Below are 21,642 nucleotides of genomic sequence, written 5' to 3'. Positions count from 1 at the left end.
GCATCAGGAAGAGAACCACGAAGAGGGACATGCTGACTCTGAGGAGGTTGATCTGAGGCAAATGATGCGAACCCTTATTGATCACTTACCTCCTGTTCTTGAGTAGGATAGAGCACACTAGGTTGGACATGAGCATAGACGCAGATCTAGGAGTTCTCAGAGGGATTGACATAGATTCATAGTATCTTCTCAGATGAAGGATCTTCAGAGGTCCAAGATCAAGCCCTTTAATGGGCAAGGTTCTGGGTATGTAGCTGAGCAGTGGCTTATTGCCCTTGACAGGATTTTTGCTATGCAGGACTTTGACAGTAATGTCAAAGCGAGGTTTTCCATTACCAATCTAGAGTTATTTGGAGCCACCTGGTGGACTATTGAGGAGAAGAAGTTGGGCATTGACATGGGTAGTGTCACTTGGGAGATTTTCTTGGAGAGTTTTCATGAGCGATTCCTACCAGAGGAATGGAAGCAGCATAGAGCAGATGAGTTCCATAACCTGAGACAGTTCACTATGACCGTTGTAGAGTATGAGCGCAAGTTCTATGAGCTCATGCCTTTTTCGGGATTCAGTGACAACCCAGCACAGTTGGCACAACATTTCATCCGAGGCTTGAACAATCGTTTTATTGGGGGTGTTAAGGTATTTGAGCCTAAGACCCTCAAGGATGCTGTACATCGAGCTATCCTGGTAGAGCAGAGTGTCAACTTTGGGCAAGGAGGATTTGTGGGAGCGCCTACTATAGCAGGATCTAAGGGCAACCACAATTTTGGTGGAATCAAGAAGCCTCCCTTCCCTAGGAGGAATCAGTATTCTCAATAGCATTTTCAGTAGCAGCCTCAGCAGCATAAGGGATTTTAACCTCAGGCACAGAAAGGTGGCGGTGGATCCAACTCTAGGATCAATCGCAATGCTCAACATAATAGACAGAATCAGCAATCTCGGCCTGCACAGAGCAACCAGTCTTTTGCTAGCAGGGGTAGCTACCAGTGGTCGAATGCACCACCTATAGGGAGAGGATCTGGTAGAGGCATGAGATGTTATTCATGTGGACAGATTGGTCATATTGCAGCATACTGCCCACAGTGAGCATCTCAGTATTTAGGGCCCAGGCAAGCAGTATCTGACCCTACAGTCGGAAATACAGGTGGTTCTCATAGAGTATTTGCAGCGGTGGATCACCATTAGGCAGACCATCAGGGGACAGTAGTTGAGACTACAGGAGCTATCTGAGGTACACCTCTCTCTATATTATTTGATTCAGGTGCTACAGATTCTTTCATTTCTCCATCTCTAGTTGACAAGTGTAAGCTGGAGTCGATTAAGCAAGATCATGGTTGGCAAGTGGAACTAGCCTCAGGTGCTAAAGTTTCCACAGATTCTGTAGTTCATAAGTATGGACTTAGCATAGGAGGGTTTGAGACTTCAGTCAATTTTTGAGTTATTCCTCTTGGCTCCTACGATGTGGTCTTAGGTATGGATTGGCTTGGCTCTCATAGGGCTGGTATAGACTGCAAAAAGAAGACCATTATGTGTCAGGATGACCAAGGGAAGGATGTTGAGATTGTGTGGATACCGAGGCCTATATCCCTATGGATGATCTTTGCTATGCAACTAAAGTGAAGCTTTCATAATGAATGTCAGGTATTTGCTGTTACGGTAAATGAGCTTGACGAGGAAGACTCTACGAGGAAGACCCTAGATCACCCTATTTTATAGGAGTATGTTGATGTCTTTCTGAGTGAGATTCCAGGCATGCCTTTGAAAAGAGACATTGATTTTAGCATTGAGCTCACTCCAGGAGTGGAACCTATCTCTAGAGCTCCTTACCATATGACCACTCAAGAGCTAAGTGAGTTGCGTTTGCAGTTAGAGGAACTCTTGGCCAAGGGTAGTATTCCACCTAGTGTATCACCATGGGGAGCTCTAGTCCTCTTTGTGAAGAAGAAGGATGGTTCTTTGCGCCTTTGCATTGATTACAGATAGCTGAATAAGGTGACAATAAAGAATAGGTATCCTTTACCAAGGATTGATGATTTATTTGATCAGATCAAGGGGGCTACAGTGTTCTCTAAGATTGATCTTAAGTAAGGATATCATCAACTTCGCATCAAGGAGGCTGATATTCATAAGACCGCCTTCCGAACTTGCTACGGGCATTATGAGTTCACAGTGGTACCCTTTGGGCTGACGAACGCTCCATCAGTTTTCATGTGCTTAATGAATGGGGTGTTCTGTTCCTATCTTGATATATTTGTTCTTGTGTTCCTCGATGATATTCTGATATATTCTAAGTCCCAAAAGGAACATGAGGAACATTTGAGTTTAGTTTTAAAGTGCTTGAGAGATAATCAACTTTATGCCAATGCGGCAAAGTGTGATTTCTTTCAATCAGAGATACAGTATTTGGGACACGTTACTTTAGGCAAAGGTATCTTTGTAGACCCAGCGAAGATCCAAGCAATAGTAGATTGGCCTGCACCCACTACTGTCTCAGAAATTCATAGTTTCATGGGTCTAGCTGGGTATTATTGTAGATTTGTTCAAAACTTCTCCAGAATAGCACACCCTATTACCTCCCTTCAGAGGAAAGGAAAGAAGTTTCTTTGAACACAAAAATGTGTAGAAGCATTTCAGAGACTCAAAGAGCTTCTGACCAGTGCACCGATCTTAGCAGTACCTGATCCAGAAGGTGAGTTCATGGTGTGTACAGATGCTTCCCTTGAGGGTATTGGAGCAGTTCTAATGTAGAATGGTTGAGTGATTGCATATGAGTCACGCAAACTCAAGGATCATGAGTTGAATTATCCTACACATGACCTTGAGTTAGCAGTAGTAGTTCATGCCTTAGTGAGATGGAGACATTTCTTGTTGGGACACAGATTTGAACTACATAGCGATCATCGTAGTCTTCAGTACATATTCACGCAGCCTAATTTGAATGCTAGGCAAAGGTGTTGGATGGAGTTTTTGTGCGAGTATGACTTTGAGGTAAAGTATATCTAGGGGAAGGAGAATGTTGTAGCTGATGCTTTGAGTTGCAGGAAACATGTGATATCATCTATGAGTCTTAGTGTCGATTTGAGGTGTCAGATACTTCAGGTAATCCCCACTGATTCATGGTATCTGGAGGTGTGCAGTGAGATCAATTCAGGGAGACCCTTGGAGGGTAAGTTTTCAAGCTATGTCCTAGAGTTAGATGGCCCTTTGAGAAATTCAAGAAGGATCTATGTGCTGCTACTGGATGAGCTTCGTATATTGATCCTATCAGAGGCCCATCGTGCACCTTACTCGGCACATCTAGGTGTCAAGAAGATGCATGCAGATTTGCGACATTTATTCTATTGGTCTGGGATGAAGCGTGACATTGCTAATTTTGTGGCTAGATGTCTTGAGTGTCAGAGAGTCAAGGTAGAACACTAGCATCCGGCAGGACTTTTGCAACCGAATCTTGTTCCTTCATGGAAGTGGGACATCATCTCTATGGATTTCATAGTAGGGTTACCTATGACTCTTCATCGTCATGATGCTATCATGGTCACCGTTGACCAGTTGATCAAGGTGGCACATTTTGCACCAATCAGGTCTTCCTACACTACAGCTTCAGTAGCTAATGTCTTCATGCGTGACATTGTGAGACTACATGGTATTCCCCGAAAGATCATTTCGGATAGGGATCATGTTTTCACTTCCGCATTTTGGACATCACTACAGCATGATCCTGGAGCGCAGCTGAATTTCAGTTCAGCATATCATCCAGAGACAAATGTGAAAATAGAGAGAGTGAATCAGGTTCTCAAAGATATGTTGAGGATGTACGTGATGGATAGGCAGACTCATTGGGAGGACTATCTCTGCCTAGTGGAGTTTTCTTACAACAATGGGTATCACAGTTCTATTGGCATGGTACCTTTCCAAGCCTTATATGGATGCCCTTGTCATACACCTTTGAGTTGGGATAGCCTTGAGGATCGCATCATGTTGGGGCCAGAGATGCTTCGTGACATGGAGCAACAGGTGGTGCGTATCCGAGAGCACTTGACAATGGCACAGGATAGGCAGAAGAAGTATGCTGATGCACATAGGTCAGACAAGTAGTTTGTTATGGGAGAGAAGGTTTTCTTGAGAGTGCGTCCGTGGAAGAGTCTAATCCGTTATGGAAAGGGCTCGAAGCTAGCACCTCGCTTTGTGGGACCATTCGATATTCTTGAGAGGATTGGTCTAGTTTCCTATCGCCTTGCTTTACTGCCCAGCCTTGCTTGCATTCACGATATTTTTCATGTTTCAGTACTTAGACAGTATATCCCTGATGTTGTACATATTCTTGATTGGAATGCATTGCAGGTAGAGGATGGGCAGCTGGCTTTGGAGCCAATACGTATTCTGGAGCAGCGAGAGTTGACCCTCAGGGGTCAAACCATAGAGCAGGTAAGGGTCCAATGGGACCCTACTGATGACTCTTTAGCTACATGGGAGGATGCATCTAGATTATGGGATTTATATCCCTATTTGTTTATAGGCTTCCAGGAGTAAGCCTAAGTCTAGGGGGGGTGGATGTAGTGCCTGCCCCTAGTTTACATTTTTCGAGCTACATTTATGATATGATTGCCAAACTCTTTTAGGCCAATTTATGTTTGATGAGTAGTATTATTATTTTAGAGATTATCAGATGATGTTTACACTCAGTTTATTATATGATGAGATTACTTGGTACTCTATATTTCATGCATGTATGATAATTATTCAATGGTTTTAGTTATCGATGATGATTAGTTAGATGGTTTATTATTCCATGTGCTTCTTATGGATACTTACCCCATACTGCATGTGTATGGTGTGCGTGCTGTTTTATTTATGTATGGTGTTTCTGATATGGTTAAGGAAGGGAGTCGTAGTCACCTACTAGTCGGGATCTACACGATGCACCACTTCCTTCCATTGTTTGTTTAGCTTAGAATATTGTGTTTGTACATGCGTGGATTTTATGTAGGTTACAGGTATCGGGTATCGACTTCCCTGAATTGTCAGGATGAGCGTACCCTATCGCACTGTCTCAATGGTAAGAGAGGGGAGATAAAATCTTAAGTCCAAATCCTAAACCCTTTAGCCAATCGTCCTAATTGATAATTAGGACAAGTATCTGAGTTAAGTACCCTCCGAATGCATCAAATGATGTAATTTCGTGATTATAACCCTTTTGTTTGATTTGGTATGTATTTTTTTATGATGGGTTTTCGTATGTTGCTTTATGAGTCCTTGGTGTATTTTCTATTAATTAAGTCTAATTAAAAAGACTAATTAATGATTTAATTTAATAAAGAATTATTATGATATCTTTATATTTAATTAATTAATTAATTAAATAAAAGAATTAAAGTTGGAGATTAAAGTTCAAGATATATTTAGAACAGGATAATATTTATTTAATTTAATAATAATATATTTGGAGTTCATTTTTAAATAAATGCTAAATATTATTTTTATTTAAATTAATTAAATATGTTATCAATTAAGTTCTAAAATAAATTAAAAGTTGAAAGATATTAATTTATTAAGAATTCTAGATCGCATGATCTAAACATGAGTTAAATTTAAGAATTAAATTAAAAGATTAAATTATAAAAATTAATAATGTTATTTTAATTTCTTAAAAGTGCACATAAGATTTAAAGTAATAAATTAATTAAGAATTGAAGTCAAGTAAAATTTTAAATAAAGTTATTTAATAATTCAACTTAATGTGCATGAAAGTTGAATGCAAAAGAATAAGAAAAGATAATAAAAGTTAAATTGGAGTTAACTGAGTTGTGCAAAGAGTCTTCTCGGGTAAACGCACAATTAGTGCCCCGAATTGAGGAGAAATTGCTTATCACAACTTTGGGGGTTCATTTTTGAGAGAGACGAATTTGGACGGGAATTTTTGGGAGACAATTTTTGGAAGAAAATTTCAGAAGGTTGCTACGAAGAAAGTCTTCGAGGGGATGGTTATTGAGAGGAGCGAATTCGCATACAGTTCCTGAAGATTGCATAATAGCATCAGGATCAGGTAGAGTCTTGTGTTTTGACTATCCATTAAATATGCAATTATCCCTTCCTGTCTTCTTTGTGTCTGGGGTTTGTAGATCTAAATTCTCTATGATGAAAGTTTTAACTGTTCAATATTGTGAATTTATTAATTGCTCTTCAATAATTTCTGTATCCATGGAGACTGGATGAATTATTAGAACCCTTGTTTTCTTGATTTAGAAATTAACATTTAATTTAGTATGGGTTTTGATTTTTTTTTAAATTGAAAATTTCTAGATAAATAAATATATATATATATATATATATATATATATATATATATATATTACATATTTGTCCTTTGGAAGAAATTGTTTTTATTAAAAATTAAACAAAATTAATTTTTAAAACAAAACTTGATTTATTTTATTTATATTAAAATAAAATAAAATAAGAAAAAGAAAAAATATATAAAAAAAAATATAATAATATATAGTAGGGGGGGAGGGAATCACCCCGTACCCGCCCCCCACTGTCGAAGGTCGACAGTACCTGCATTGCAGGTACTGCGACAGCAGGTACAGAGTACCTGCCACCACAGGCCCTACGACTGCAGGCCTGCGGCCAAGCCGACGGGCTATAAACAATGTGTGAATAAAAAAAATATATAAAAACTTTGATTTCGCTTTTGTTTTTTTTAATAATTTTTAATTTATTAAAATAAATTTTATATTATTTAAAATTTTTAAATAATAAAATTATAATATATTTAATTTTATAATAGTTTAAACTTTATTAATATTTAATAAATAAATATTAAATGCATAGACATAGTTTGTAAATTTTAATTTATTAATAATCTTGCTTAAATATTAATAAATTAACAATTAATGGTTAGATTAAAATAAGTAATTAGATCAAATGATTATTGATTAATTTAAATAAAATTAGTTTAATTAAGTTAATTAATAATGAATTTTATTTGACTAAATTATAAATTTGGATATTGATTTAATGAAAGTTATTATAGAAAAGGGATAATCATAAAGGGTAGTTGAGAAAACCTAGTTACTTGAATTTGACATTAAACTGAAACATAAACCTTACCTTAACTCAAACAATATACTTTCAGATCCAATTTCTGAGACTTTGATGTTGCCTTTGTACTTTGAATGTTTTGGGGTTGGTTTAGCATTGACCAGTTCAGGTTGTTACCAGAGGCTCGAGGTTGTGAATGGGATGTCATGATGATTTGGTCTCGATCTTTCTTAACCTGACCATGGTAATGTGATGAAGTGCTCTATGACATGTTTGTGTTACTGTTTGTTGTTGCTTTCCAATTTCCTTGTGTGAAGCTGAGGTGTATGTATTTGAGAATACCTAACTTAACCAATTTTGAGTCTCGATCAGTTATACTTGTATTACTTTCTGGTTGCTCATTAGAGAACCATTGGATTTTGTGACTTATCATTGATGCCTTCAGTTGTTGATAGAGAACTGTCGTGATTACATGATTACTATTTGATGTTATCTGTTTCTCATGAAGAACTGATGTAATTTTGTGGATTATCTTTTTATGATGTTTTTCAGTTGCTCGTATAGGATTGAGGTGGTTTTATTATGATTCTTTGATTTACGAGTTCATGAGCTAGGGTAGGTTATCTATGTGTAGAGTCGGGAAGTGGCTTGCAATGGGGGTCGGAGCCCTAAGAGGCTGCCTTGAGAAACCCATTGTAAGTCATTTTTAATAAGTGAAAACATTTACACTAAATGAGAGAAAATGAACCTAACAAGATAATTGTATGTTCTCTCCCATGCCATGAGTGCTAGTACAGAATAAGATGGGGTAGAGAGAATTCTTGGTTACGAGCTTGCATTCCATAGTATGCCTCGTCAGTACGAGAGGATACTAGTGGCCGCAGGATCAGTAGGGACTCGAGATTCCTAAGGGATTGCTCGGGTAACTTCTACGTGACTTTTGTGATGACACTTTCCCGCTTGCATATTAGGTTTCCTACATGTCTTGTGGTACCTCTAGGATTTAGATGTCGATCTTTTTAGGAACCCTTGAGTTAGCATACTTATAGGATTTCCTGGACTTAGAGAGTATTTATGATTATAGGTTTCATTATCCTATTTGGGACTTGAGACTATCTCCTCAGCGCGGTGGGAGTGAACCATTTAGGTTCCACGTAGTCGGGTGGTAGTGCTTTTACTCTTACCATTGAGATCCATTCCGTGGTCACCGTGGCTGGAGATTTCGTGATTGGCATTTACCTTCACTATGTTCTTGGATTATTATGATGGATGGTTAGATTTTATGATAGATGTTTTATCATTATGGATGTATGGATGTATCATGTATGGTGAATAGTTTCGTATATTTTTATTGAACTTTTTATCATGGATTTGATTATGTTGTACCTTGATCTTTACATATGTATATTCTTTTAAGCCTTTCATACCCTATGACATGTACAGTGGATGATTGAGCATTCCGAATTAATTTGCCAAGGAGCATTCAGAACAAATGTATATTATAGACATTGGAGTTTCTGATTATTCTTTCATATGTATGTGATAGTTGTTAGACTTAGAATTAATTAAATTTAAACGTGACTCAACGTATTGGGATCTTTAAGAAATGTAACTTTCAATGTATGTTTGTCGATGATTTCATGTTATTGCTTCCGCTACTATGTGTTTGATGTGTATGTTATACTTTCTTACTTAAAAAAAAAAGAAATGTTTAGCAAACTTAGTGAAACTTTAGGTTAATTCTTTTGGATCCCTTGGCGGGGTGTTACATCTGGTATCAGAGCCAGAGTTTCTACATTGGGAGCTCTGGGTATATTGGAATGCCACTAGTGTTAAGCAGTTGAATAAAAATGCAAACCTTAAACTGAAACTTGCAACTAGTTGAACTGAAACAGTATATAAACTATTAGTTACCTATTTTCATACTTCAACACTCAAAACTTCAAAACTGAAATTATACTTAAACTGAAATTATAGGTAAACTGAAAATTGAAAATATCTTGTTTGCAAAACATGTGTCTTTTATCTATGTATTTCAGTAGTATGTTTCATGGTATTTTTAGCATCTTGTGTCTTGGATATTATTGTAGGATGGTATCTGGGACGAGATCTTCCATTAGGGGCCGTAGCCTTGGCCATGGATGAGGCAGAGATGTTAGTGTTCATGAGTCTATCCATGAAAGCCCCTTTCAGGAAGAGAATAGGGAAGAGCATGTCAGTGAGCATAAGGAAGAGAACCATGAAGAGGGACATGCTGACTCTGAGGAGGTTGATCTGAGGCAAATGATGCGAACCCTTATTGATCGCTTACCTCCTGTTCTTGAGTAGGATAGAGCACACCAGGTTGGACATGAGCATAGACGCAGATCTAGGAGTCCTCAGAGGCATCGACATAGATTCATAGTATCTTCTCAGATGAAGGATCTTCAGAGGTCCAAGATCAAGCCCTTTAATGGGCAACGTTCTGAGTATGTAGCTGAGCAGTGGCTTATTGCCCTTGACAAGATTTTTGCTATGCAGGACTTTGACAGTAATGTCAAAGGGAGGTTTGCCATTACAAATCTAGAGTTATTTGGAGCCACCTGGTGGACTATTGAGGAGAAGAAGTTGGGCATTGACATGGGTAGTGTCACTTGGGAGATTTTCTTGGAGAGTTTTCATGAGCGATTCCTACCAGAGGAATGGAAGTAGCATAGAGCAGATGAGTTCCATAACCTGAGACAGTTCACTATGACCATTGTAGAGTATGAGCGCAAGTTCTATGAGCTCATGCCTTTTTCGAGATTCAGTGACAACCCAACACAGTTGGCACAACATTTCATCCGAGGCTTGAACAACCGTTTTATTGGGGGTGTTAAGGTATTTGAGCCTAAGACCCTCAAGGATGCGGTACATCAAGCTATCCTAGTAGAGCAGAGTGTCAACTTTGGGCAAGGAGGATTTGTGGGAGCGCCTACTATAGCAGGATCTAAGGGAAACCACAATTTCGGTGGAATCAGGAAGCCTCCCTTCCCTAGGAGGAATCAATATTCTCAGCAGCAGCCTCAGTAGCATAAGGGATTTTACCCTTAGGCACAGAATGGTGGCGGTGGATCCAACTCTAGGATCAATTGCAATGCTCAACGTAATAGACAGAATGAGCAATCTTAGCCTGCATAGAGCAACTAGTCTTTTTTTAGCAGGGGTAGCCACCAGCGGTCGAATGCACCACCTATAGGGAGAGGATCTGGTAGAGGCACGGGATGTTATTTGTGTGGATAGATTGGTCATATTGCAGCATACTGCCCACAGTGAGCATCTCAGTATTCAGGGCCCAGGCCAGCAGCATCTAAGCCTACAGTCGGAAATTCAGGTGGTTCTCATAGAGTATTTGCAGCGATGGATCACCGTCAGGAAGACCATCAGGGGACAGTAGTTGAGACTACAGGAGCTATCCGAGGTACACCTCTCTCTGTATTATTTGATTCAGGTGCTACAGATTCTTTCATTTCTCCATCTCTAGTTGACAAGTGTAAGTTGGAGTCAGTTAAGCAAGATCATGGTTGGCAAGTGGAACTAGCCTCAGGTGCTAAAGTTTCCACAGATTTTGTAGTTCATAAGTGTGGACTTAGCATAGGAGGGTTTGAGACTTTAGTCAATTTTTGAGTTTTTCCTCTTGGCTCCTACGATGTGGTCTTAGGTATGGATTGGCTTGGCTCTCATAGGGCTGGTATAGACTGCAGAAAGAAGACCATTATGTGTCAGGATGACCAAGGGAAGGATGTTGAGATTGTGGGGATACCGAGGCCTATATCCCTACGGATGATCTCTGCTATGCAACTAAAGAAAATCTTTCGTAAGGGATGTCAGGTATTTGCCGTTACGATAAATGAGCTTGATGAGGAAGACTCTACGAGGAAGACCCTAGATCACCCTATTTTACAGGAGTATTTTGATGTCTTTACGAGTGAGATTCCAGGTATGCCTCCGAAGAGAGACATTGATTTTAGCATTGAGCTCACTCCAGGAGTGGAACCTATCTCTAGAGCTCCTTACCGTATGACCACTCAAGAGCTAAGTGAGTTTCATTTGCAGTTAGAGGAACTTTTTGCCAAGGGTAGTATTCGACCTAGTGTATCACCATGGGGAGCTCCAGTGCTCTTCGTCAAGAAGAAGGATGGTTCTTTGCGCCTTTGCATTGATTACAGACAGCTGAATAAGGTGACAATAAAGAACAGGTATCCTTTACCAAGGATTGATGATTTATTTGATCAGATCAAGGGGGCTACAGTGTTCTCTAAGATTGATCTTGAGTCAGGATACCATCAACTTCGTATCAAGGAGGCTGATATTCATAAGACTGCCTTCCGAACTCACTATGGGCATTATGAGTTCACAGTGGTATCCTTTGGGCTGACGAATGCTCCATCAGTTTTCATGTGCTTAATGAATGGGGTGTTCCATTCCTATCTTGATAGATTTGTTCTTGTGTTCCTCGATGATATTCTGATATATTCCAAGTCCCAAAAGGAACATGAGGAAAATTTGAGTTTAGTTTTGCAGTGCTTGAGAGATAATCAACTTTATGCCAATGCGGCAAAGTGTGATTTCTTTCAATCAGAGATATAGTATTTGGGACACGTTATTTCAGGCGAAGGTATCTTTGTAGACCCTGCGAAGATCCAGGCAATAGTAGATTGGCCTGCACCCACTACTATGTCGAAAATTCATAGTTTCATTAGTCTAGCTGGGTATTATCGCAGATTTGTTCAAAACTTCTCCAGAATAGCACACCCTATTACCTCCCTTCAGAGGAAAGGAAAGAAGTTTCTTTGGATAGAAAAATGTGTAGAAGCATTTCAGAGACTCAAAGAGCTTCTGACCAGTGCACCGATCTTAGTAGTACCTGATCCAGAAGGTGAGTTCATGGTGTGTACAGATGCTTCCCCTGAGGGTATTGGAGTAGTTCTAATGTAGAATGGTCGAGTGATTGCATATGAGTCATGCAAACTCAAGGATCATGAGTTGAATTATCCTACACATGACCTCGAGTTAGCAGCAGTAGTTCATGGCTTAGTGAGATTGAGACATTTCTTGTTGGGACACAGATTTGAACTACATAGCGATCATTTTAGTCTTTAGTACATATTCACGCAGCCTAATCTGAATGCTAGGCAAAGGCATTGGATGGAGTTTTTGTTCGAGTATGACTTTGAGGTAAAGAATATCCAGGGGAAGGAGAATGTTGTAGCTGATGCTTTGAGTCACAGGAAACATGTGATATCATCTATGACTCTTAGTGTCGATTTGAGGTGCCAGATACTTCAGGCACTCCCCACTGATTCATGGTATCTGGAGGTGTGCAGTGAGATCAATTCAGGGAGACCCTTGGAGGGTAAGTTTTCAGGCTATGTCCTAGAGTCAAATGGCCTTTTGAGACATTCAGGAAGGATCTATGTGCCGCTACTGGATGAGCTTCGCATATTGATCCTATCAGAGGCCCATCGTGCACCTTACTCGGCACATCCAGGTGTCAAGAAGATGCATGCAGATTTGCGACATTTATTCTATTGGTCCGGGATGAAGTGCGACATTGCTGATTTTGTGGCTAGATGTCTTGAGTGTCAGAGAGTCAAGGAAGAACACCAGCATTCGGCAGGACTTTTGCAACCGAATCTCGTTCCTTCATGGAAGTAGGACATCATCTCTATGGATTTCATAGTAGGATTACCTATGACTCTTCATCGTCATGATGCTATCATGGTCACCGTTGACCAGTTGACCAAGGTGGAACATTTTGCACCAATCAGGTCTTCCTACACTGTAGCTTCAGTAGCTAATGTCTTCATGCGTGACATTGTGAGACTACATGGTATTCCTCAAAAGATCATTTCGGATAGGGATCATGTTTTCACTTCCGCATTTTGGACATCACTACAACATGATCTTGGAGCGCAGCTGAATTTTAGTTCAGCATATGATCCAGAGACAGATGGGCAGACGGAGAGAGTGAATCAAGTTCTCGAAGATATGTTGAGGATGTACGTGATGGATAGGCAGACTCATTGGGAGGACTATCTCTACCTAGTGGAGTTTGCTTACAACAATGGGTATCATAGTTCTATTGGCATGGCACCTTTCCAAGCCTTATATGGATGCCCTTGTCGTACACCTTTGAGTTGGGATAGCCTTGAGGATCGCATCCTGTTGGGGCCAGAGATGCTTTGTGACATGGAGCAATAGGTGGTGCGTATCCAAGAGCACTTGACAATGACACAGGATAGGTAGAAGAAGTATGCTGATGCACATAGGTCAGATAAGCAGTTTTCTATGGGAGAGAAGGTTTTCTTGAGAGTGTGTCCGCTGAAGAGTCTGATCCGTTATGGAAAGGGCTCGAAGCTAGCACCTCGCTTTGTGAGACCATTCGATATTCTTGAGAGGATTGGTCCAGTTGCCTATCGTCTTGCTTTACCGCCCATCCTTGCTCGCATTCACAATGTTTTCCATGTTTCAGTACTTAGACAGTATATCCCTGATGTTGTACATATTCTTGATTGGAATGCATTGCAGGTAGAGGACGGGCAGCTGGCTTTGGAGCCAATACGTATTCTAGAGCAACGGGAGTTGACCCTCAGGGGTCGAACCATAGAGCAGGTAAGGGTCCAATGGGACCCTACTGATGACTCTTCAGCTACATGGGAGGATGCATCTAGATTACGGGATTTATATCCCTATTTGTTTATAGGCTTCCAGGAGCAAGCCTAAGTCTAGAGGGGGTGGATGTAGTGCCTGCCCCTAGTTTACATTTTTTGAGCTACATTTATGATATGATTGCCAAACTCTTTTAGGCCAATTTATGTTTGATGAGTAGTATTATTATTTTAGAGATTATCAAATGATGTTTACACTCAGTTTATTATATGATGAGATTACTTGGTACTCTATATTTCATGCATGTATGATGATTATTCAATGGTTTCAGTTATCGATGGTGATTAGTTAGATGGTTTATTATTCCATGTGCTTCTTATGGATACTTACCCCATACTGCATGTGTATGGTGTGCGTGCTATTTTATTTATGTATGGTGTTTCTGATATGGTTAAGGAAGGGAGTCATAGTCACCTGCTAGTCGGGATCTACACGATGCACCACTTCCTGCCATTGTCTATTTAGCTTAAAATATTATGTTTGTACATGCGTAGATTTTATGCAGGTTACAGGTACCGGGTATCGACTTCCCTGAATTTTCAGGATGAGCGTACCCTATCGCACTGTCTCAATGGTAAGAGAGGGGAGATAAACTCTTAAGTCCAAATCCTAAACCCTTTAGCCAATCGTCCTAATTGATAATTAGGACAAGTATCTGAGTTAAGTACCCTCCGAATGCATCAAATGATGTAATTTCATGATTATAACCCTTTTGTTTGATTTGGTATGTATTTTTCTATGATGGGTTTTTGTATGTTGCTTTATGAGTCCTTGGTGTATTTTCTATTAATTAAGTCTAATTAAAAAGACTAATTAATGATTTAATTTAATAAAGAATTATTATGATATCTTTATATTTAATTAATTAATTAATTAAATAAAAGAATTAAAGTTGGAGATTAAAGTTCAAGATATATTTAGAACAGGATAATATTTATTTAATTTAATAATAATATATTTGGAGTTCATTTTTAAATAAATGTTAAATATTATTGTTATTTAAATTAATTAAATATGTTATCAATTAAGTTCTAAAATAAATTAAAAGTTGAAAGATATTAATTTATTAAGAATTCTAGATCGCATGATCTAAACATGAGTTAAATTTAAGAATTAAATTAAAAGATTAAATTATAAAAATTAATAATGTTATTTTAATTTCTTAAAAGTGCACATAAGATTTAAAGTAATAAATTAATTAAGAATTGAAGTCAAGTGAAATTTTAAGTAAAGTTATTTAATAATTCAACTTAATGTGCATGAAAGTTGAATGCAAAAGAATAAGAAAAGATAATAAAAGTTAAATTGGAGTTAACTAAGTTGTGCAAAGAGTCTTCTCGGGTAAATGCACAATTAGTGCCCCGAATTGAGGAGAAATTGCTTATCACAACTTTGGGGGTTCATTTTTGAGAGAGACGAATTTGGACGGGAATTTTTGGGAGACAATTTTTGGAAGCAAATTTCAGAAGGCTACTACGAAGAAAGTGTTCAAGGGGAAGGTTATTGAGAGGAGCGAATTTGCATATAATTCTTGGAGATTGCATAATAGCATCAGGATCAGGTAGGGTCTTGTGTTTTGACTATCCATTAAATATGCAATTATCCCTTCCTGTCTTCTTTGTGTCTGGGGTTTGTAGATCTAAATTCTCTGTGATGAAAGTTTTAACTGTTCAATATTGTGAATTTATTAATTTCTCTTCAATAATTTCTGTATCCATGGAGACTGGATGAATTATTAGAACCCTTGTTTTCTTGATTTAGAAATTAACATTTAATTTAGTAGGGGTTTTGATTTTTTTTTAAATTGAAAAGTTCTAGATAAATATATATATATATATATATATATATATATATATATATTTATATATATTTATATATTTATATATTACATATTTATCCTTTGGAAGAAATTGTCTTTATTAAAAATTAAACAAAATTAATTTTTAAAATAAAACTTGATTTATTTTATTTATATTAAAATAAAATAAAATAAAATAAAGAAAAAATATATAAAAAAATATATAATAATATATAGTGAGGAGGGCGGGGAATCACCTCGTACCCGCCCACCACTGTCGGAGGCTGATAGTACCTATGTCGCAGGTACTACGACGGCAGGTACAGAGTACCTGCCACCGCAGGCCCTGAGACCGCAGGCCTGCGGCCAAGCCGACGAGCTATAAACGTTGTGCGAATAAAATAAAAAGATAAAAACTTTGATTTCGCTTTTTTTTTTTTATAATTTTTAATTTATTAAAACAAATTTTATATTATTTAAAATTTTTAAATAATAAAATTATAATATATTTAATTTTATAATAGTTTAAACTTTATTAATATTTAATAAATAAATATTAAATGCATAGACATAGTTTGTAAATTTTAATTTATTAATAATTTTGCTTAAATATTAATAAATTAACAATTAATGGTTAGATTAAAATAAGTAATTAGATCAAATGATTATTGATTAATTTAATTAAAATTAGTTTAATTAAGTTAATTAATATTGAATTTTATTTGACTAAATTATAAATTTGGATATTGATTTAATGAAAGTTATTATAGAAAAGGGATAATCGTAAAGGGTAGTTGAGAAAACCTAGTTACTTGAATTTGACATTAAACTGAAACATAAACCTTACCTAAACTCAAACAATATACTTTCAGATCCAATTTCTGAGACTTTGATGTTGTCTTTGTACTTTTAATGTTTTGGGGTTGGTTTAGCGTTGACCAGTTCAGGTTGTTACCAGAGGCTCAGGGTTGTGAATGTGATGTCATGATGATTTGGTCTCGATCTTTCTTAACCTGACTATGGTAATGTGATGAAGTGCTCTATGACATGTTTGTGTTACTGTTTGTTGTTGCTTTCCAGTTTCCTTGTGTGAAGCTGAGATGTGAAGGATGATGCCAAGGTGAGGAGGTTTATCCTTGATGGTGTCAAGGATCATATTTTTTCACATATAATGGAGCTAGATAAAATGAAGAAGATGTGGGATGTCATTATGAATCTATACCTAAATGCTACTACTAATAAGAAGATGATTCTCAGAGAGAAGATAAAGAATACCCGAATGAACTAGGGAGAGGACATTACAAGTTACCTCACCAAGCTTAGACTAGTCAAGCATGAGTTAGAAGTTATTGGAGATAGTCCCAGTGATGATGAGCTAGTGAGAATAGCCCTAAATGGGTTTTCTAAATAATGGAGTGTCTTTATTCAAGTTATTAGTAGATGAGATATGTTACAAAGTTGGGATTGACTATGGACTAATTTCCCTCAGGAGGAGTTTAGACTAAGTCTTGTCAATGGGGCCAATAAGAGTCAAAAAAGTGAGGTGGACTAGGAAAAAATTTCCCTAGTAGGGAAAGGGAACACAAAGAAGGGATCTAGCAAAGGATTGAATTCATAAAGTGAAAAGAAGAAGAAGGACCTTCTAAGTTCTAGTGCTTTGGATATCATGGCTATGGTCACTATGTCAGTAATTTCCTAGAAAGGAAGAATGAAAAGAAGTAGGTTGCAGCTTCAACAAGTGCAAAAGAACTCCCTAATAGAGTGGCAAATGAGTTTACACTTATAGCTTTTTTAGTAATCTAAACCTAATAGACTATTTGGTATATAGATAGTGGGGTGTCATTTCATATGACAAGAGTTAAAGAGTACTTGTCTAGTTATAAGGAGGAGAACACCAATATTAAGATTTCTATGGGAAACTTGTCCAAACTCAACCCAGTTGGGGAATAGATTGTTTAGTTTTAGAGGGAGAATAGCAAGATAATTCTAGTTCATGATGTGTTGCATGTGCCAAGATTAGGTATGAATTTGATTTCTATATCTATTCTTCAGGATAGGGGGTATAATGTACTCTTTAGAGGGGCACATGTGTTGATTAAGCATAAGGATTGGAAATCACACATAACTATTGGAGATAGGAGTGGTCACCTTTACAGGTTGTAGTTTGATACTCCTAAGGCACTCATGAGCAGCAATAATCCTAGAGATCTTGGAGAGCTATGGCATAGGAGGATGGCTCATATTCATCATGGAGCACTCAAATTGCTTTGTGAGCTAGTGATAGGTGTTACAGAGGTGAGCATAAAGCATGATGATGTATGTAAGGGATGTGTGTTGGGGAATTTTGCGAAAGACTCTTTTCCAAGGATCAACATGTGGAGCTATATGGCTTCAGAAGTTGTTAGTAGCCTTGTTTGGTCAGAAGATTAAGACTACTGTGATACAATGCAACAATCAAAGTTGCATCAAGTTGTTTGAGAATCCAATGTTTCATGATAGGTCTAAACATACAGACATTAGATATCACTTCATCAAAGATTGTGTAGAATGGGGCATTTTTTAACTATAGTGCATACCTACAGAGGAGCAGAGAATTTTGATCAAGGCAATGGGGAAGGAAAAATTCATCTTCTTTAGAGATAAGTTGGGTGTCGTGCAGAATAGCTTTCTCTCTAAGAGGAAGTGTTAGTTTTAGGTAGCTTGGACAACTATTTTTCCATATGTGATTAATTAGCAAATAATTATTTGTTAATTAATTGACTCCTTCTAGATTCCACTAGTAACTTATTGACCTTAAGTTTTTTAAATTGAGAAGCAACAAGAAACTTCTTGGTTAGGAAACAACTGTAAACTTCTTGGTTGAGTTGTCTTGATTAAGAAGCAACTAGAAACCTCTTGGTAAAATAGTATAAAAGGGGGTCATGGGAGGCATTTGGAGAATAGAACAAAATAGAGAACAACAAGATTTGTAGAAGCATTTGCAATGTTAGGAAATGAGTTTGTAGTGATAGCAAATAGTCTTGCAATGTTAGCAAGGGAATAGTGATAGGGTTGGGAATAGCAGTGGGGAATATCAACAGGAGAAATTAGGAGGTTGTTTGAATTTTGCTAATGAGAGGCAAGGAATTTTGAATCTCTTGATTCACTGAAGTTAATATATTTTCCATCTATAGAATTGATTTTCCATTAGGGGTTTTTATAGGGATGATTTGTCCAAAAAAATTGTGTTCTTTGTGTTCTAAATTTCTTTTTGTATTTATTGGTAAAGTTGTAGTTATGTTATTTTTTGATATTAGCCTTGAATTATTTTTTTTAGCAATTTAATATTCATTTACAATAGGAGATTAATAATTAGTGACTGCAATAGTGTAAATTTTCACAGAAAAAACATCTTGATAGTAGTACTGACTCATCTTTAAACATACAAGCTTTCTTAGCTAAATTCACAAATAACTATTTATTTTCTTAGCCTTCTTAGTAGAATCCCTGTCCTACATCACGAAAAGGCCCAAATTATAAGGAAAGTATTCATTGCAACTAGTACCATAACTTTTTTCATTTAAAGTTGGAGTGCCATAAATGATAATTAGTTCCTCAAGCCAAATAATTTTGTTTACAACCTAAAGCACATGTTTCAGAGCTCATTACGTACAGTACTTTTTCCTATTAGAGTTTCATGGATAAAGGACCTATAAATCATATAAAAAATTACTATGTAGTTGTATATGTGAAAATGTGGCCTATAATAACACACACACTTCAACATGGTCCTTATTTGCGGATTCATCTCGAAATGAACATTGGATTGTTCATCTGAAAATCAGCCAGCAAGGTGACCTGTTGCCTTCTATCTAAAGGGATTTTTCCTATTTAATATCCTCAGACTTGAGATGTAGGCAACTAGACCCTCTAAGAATGAAGGATTTAAGAAATGAAATTAATCTATATGATTTTGTAGATTAATCTAGAATGAACATGCAAAGAACTCTAAATATGTTATGCAATTAAGCTAAGAACATATGAAAGAAACTATGCTGAAATGAATGCATATTAATTCTAAGCTAACAATGAAAATACATGAGAACATGCTAAAACTTAAATGAGTATGCAATTCGGCAGCAATTCGATAGCAATTCAATTCATCCTCTAAAATGAAGAGATGAGGGTCTCTTAAATAGATTTTTCTGGAATCCATCAACGGTTGAGATCGATTTCAATCAACGGTTAGGATTAAAGGTGAGGTTCAATCATAAAGGAAGATTCCAAAATTAAAGGGAGTTAACTAACTCAGATCTGAGTGTAAGAGTTAGTCAGCTCAGATAGACTTTAGTGTAAAAGCAAGTGATCTGGGTCATTTCTAATTTGACCAGTAGTGAACTGGGAATTTCCCTTTTTTGAACTGAAGAGAGATTTTGGAGATATATTTAGTTTAATAAAATGAGATATGCTCTCATAATTACCTTTTCTTATTAATTAAATAACTTCATTTAGTTAATTAGGAATGGCTTCCCATTTAATTAAATAATTTTTCTTAATTAATTATAAGTAGCTTCTCCATTTAATTAAATAATTTTGTTTAATTAATTAAAATAGGCATATTTATTAAATTAAATAAATTTAATTCCATAGTACATTAGCCTTAGGACATAATTTAATTTAATTAAAGTGAAAATACTTTAAATCAAATTAAATAGTAATCAGTAGGTTTAATGTGATTAATATGAGTCAATACTTTAGGAATTAAATAAAGAGTATGATCTGAATGCAGATTTAGGTCTTCTGCATTTGACAATTAATTCAAGTGTCAAGTAGTAGAATAAGAATTGCCTTGTGACATAGGACTTAGAAATCGATCAGAAATAGACCAGAATTGGTTGAGTGGCAATGAGCCAATTTTGGGGTATTACATTTTTCCCCTCTTTGAATGAATGTACGAACAACATGTTCAATTCAAAGAAAATCAAAAAGCATGATGTGAAGATGAGATTGGTTTTGAAGTTGACGATACGAAGACCAATTGATAAGCTTTTAAGGAATATCTCTAGAACAAAGCTTAATCCTAAGGCATCCAAGTAGAGCACTTAGATACCTAAGATTGATAAGCATTTAAAAGAATATCTCCAGAATGGAGCATAATCTTTAAGGATCTAGACAGAATGTCTAGATACCTAAAATTGACAACATTTAGAAGATTATCTCCAGGATGGAGCTTAACCTTCAAGGATCTAGATAGAACACCTAGATACCTGAAATTGATAGCATTTAGAAAATTATCTCCAGAATGGAGCTTAACCTTCAAGGATCTAGATAGAACACCTAGATACTAAAATTGATAGCATTTAGAAGATCATCTCCAGAATAGAGCTTAATGTTCAAGGATCTAGACAGAACACCTAGTTACTTGAAATTGATAAAAGATAAAAAGGTCCAATCATGAGTCATAGAATAATCCCCAGAACAAAGTTTGATCCTTAGGAGTCAGGGTTTAGACTGTCCCAATACCTTTCCATCAAAATTTGAGAAGAGCTATTATAAGGTTGATCCATTTGATGAAAAGATAAGATAGATGGCAAAGATGCCAGATAAGAGGAAGCAAGATGCCTCGAGTGATGAGATGCCCCAAGTGATAAGGACAAAAGATGGGAACCAGATGCCCCAAGCAATGAGATTGAGATTGAGTTACGTTTAGTTCAATGATGTAATCATCCTACCCCCTTGGGAGTGAAAATCGAAAGATGACACGCCAAAAATATGAGGTGAAGCATTATATCATGAGATATAGAAGAAATAAAATGAAGAGATCAGAACAATCTAAAGAAATTTGCAAGTTGGTTCGAAGTGATTTCAAGGTCCAAAAGACCAAGTTTGACCAATAGTTGACTATAATTAAGCAAAGTTGACTTGAGTTGAAGATTTTCAAAATGATTTTTAAAATATGAAGAATTCAGAATTGAAAGGATTTCAGGAATCCCAAGATATTAGATAAATTCAGATTGCACAAAGATTTGATTGCGTTGGTCCCCAAAACTTTAAAACATATTTTTGAGGCACTTAGGTGTGTCAAATTTAGAATTTGATCCCAAAAATGGATTCAAAATGGTCCACTTAGCTAGGG

Source organism: Cupressus sempervirens, chromosome 11 (assembly GCF_028749045.1).
Source record: "Cupressus sempervirens isolate cs-2001-9-10 chromosome 11, ASM2874904v1, whole genome shotgun sequence".
In the NCBI taxonomy this organism is placed as follows: domain Eukaryota; kingdom Viridiplantae; phylum Streptophyta; class Pinopsida; order Cupressales; family Cupressaceae; genus Cupressus; species Cupressus sempervirens.
Note: the sequence above shows the minus strand (reverse complement) of the source record.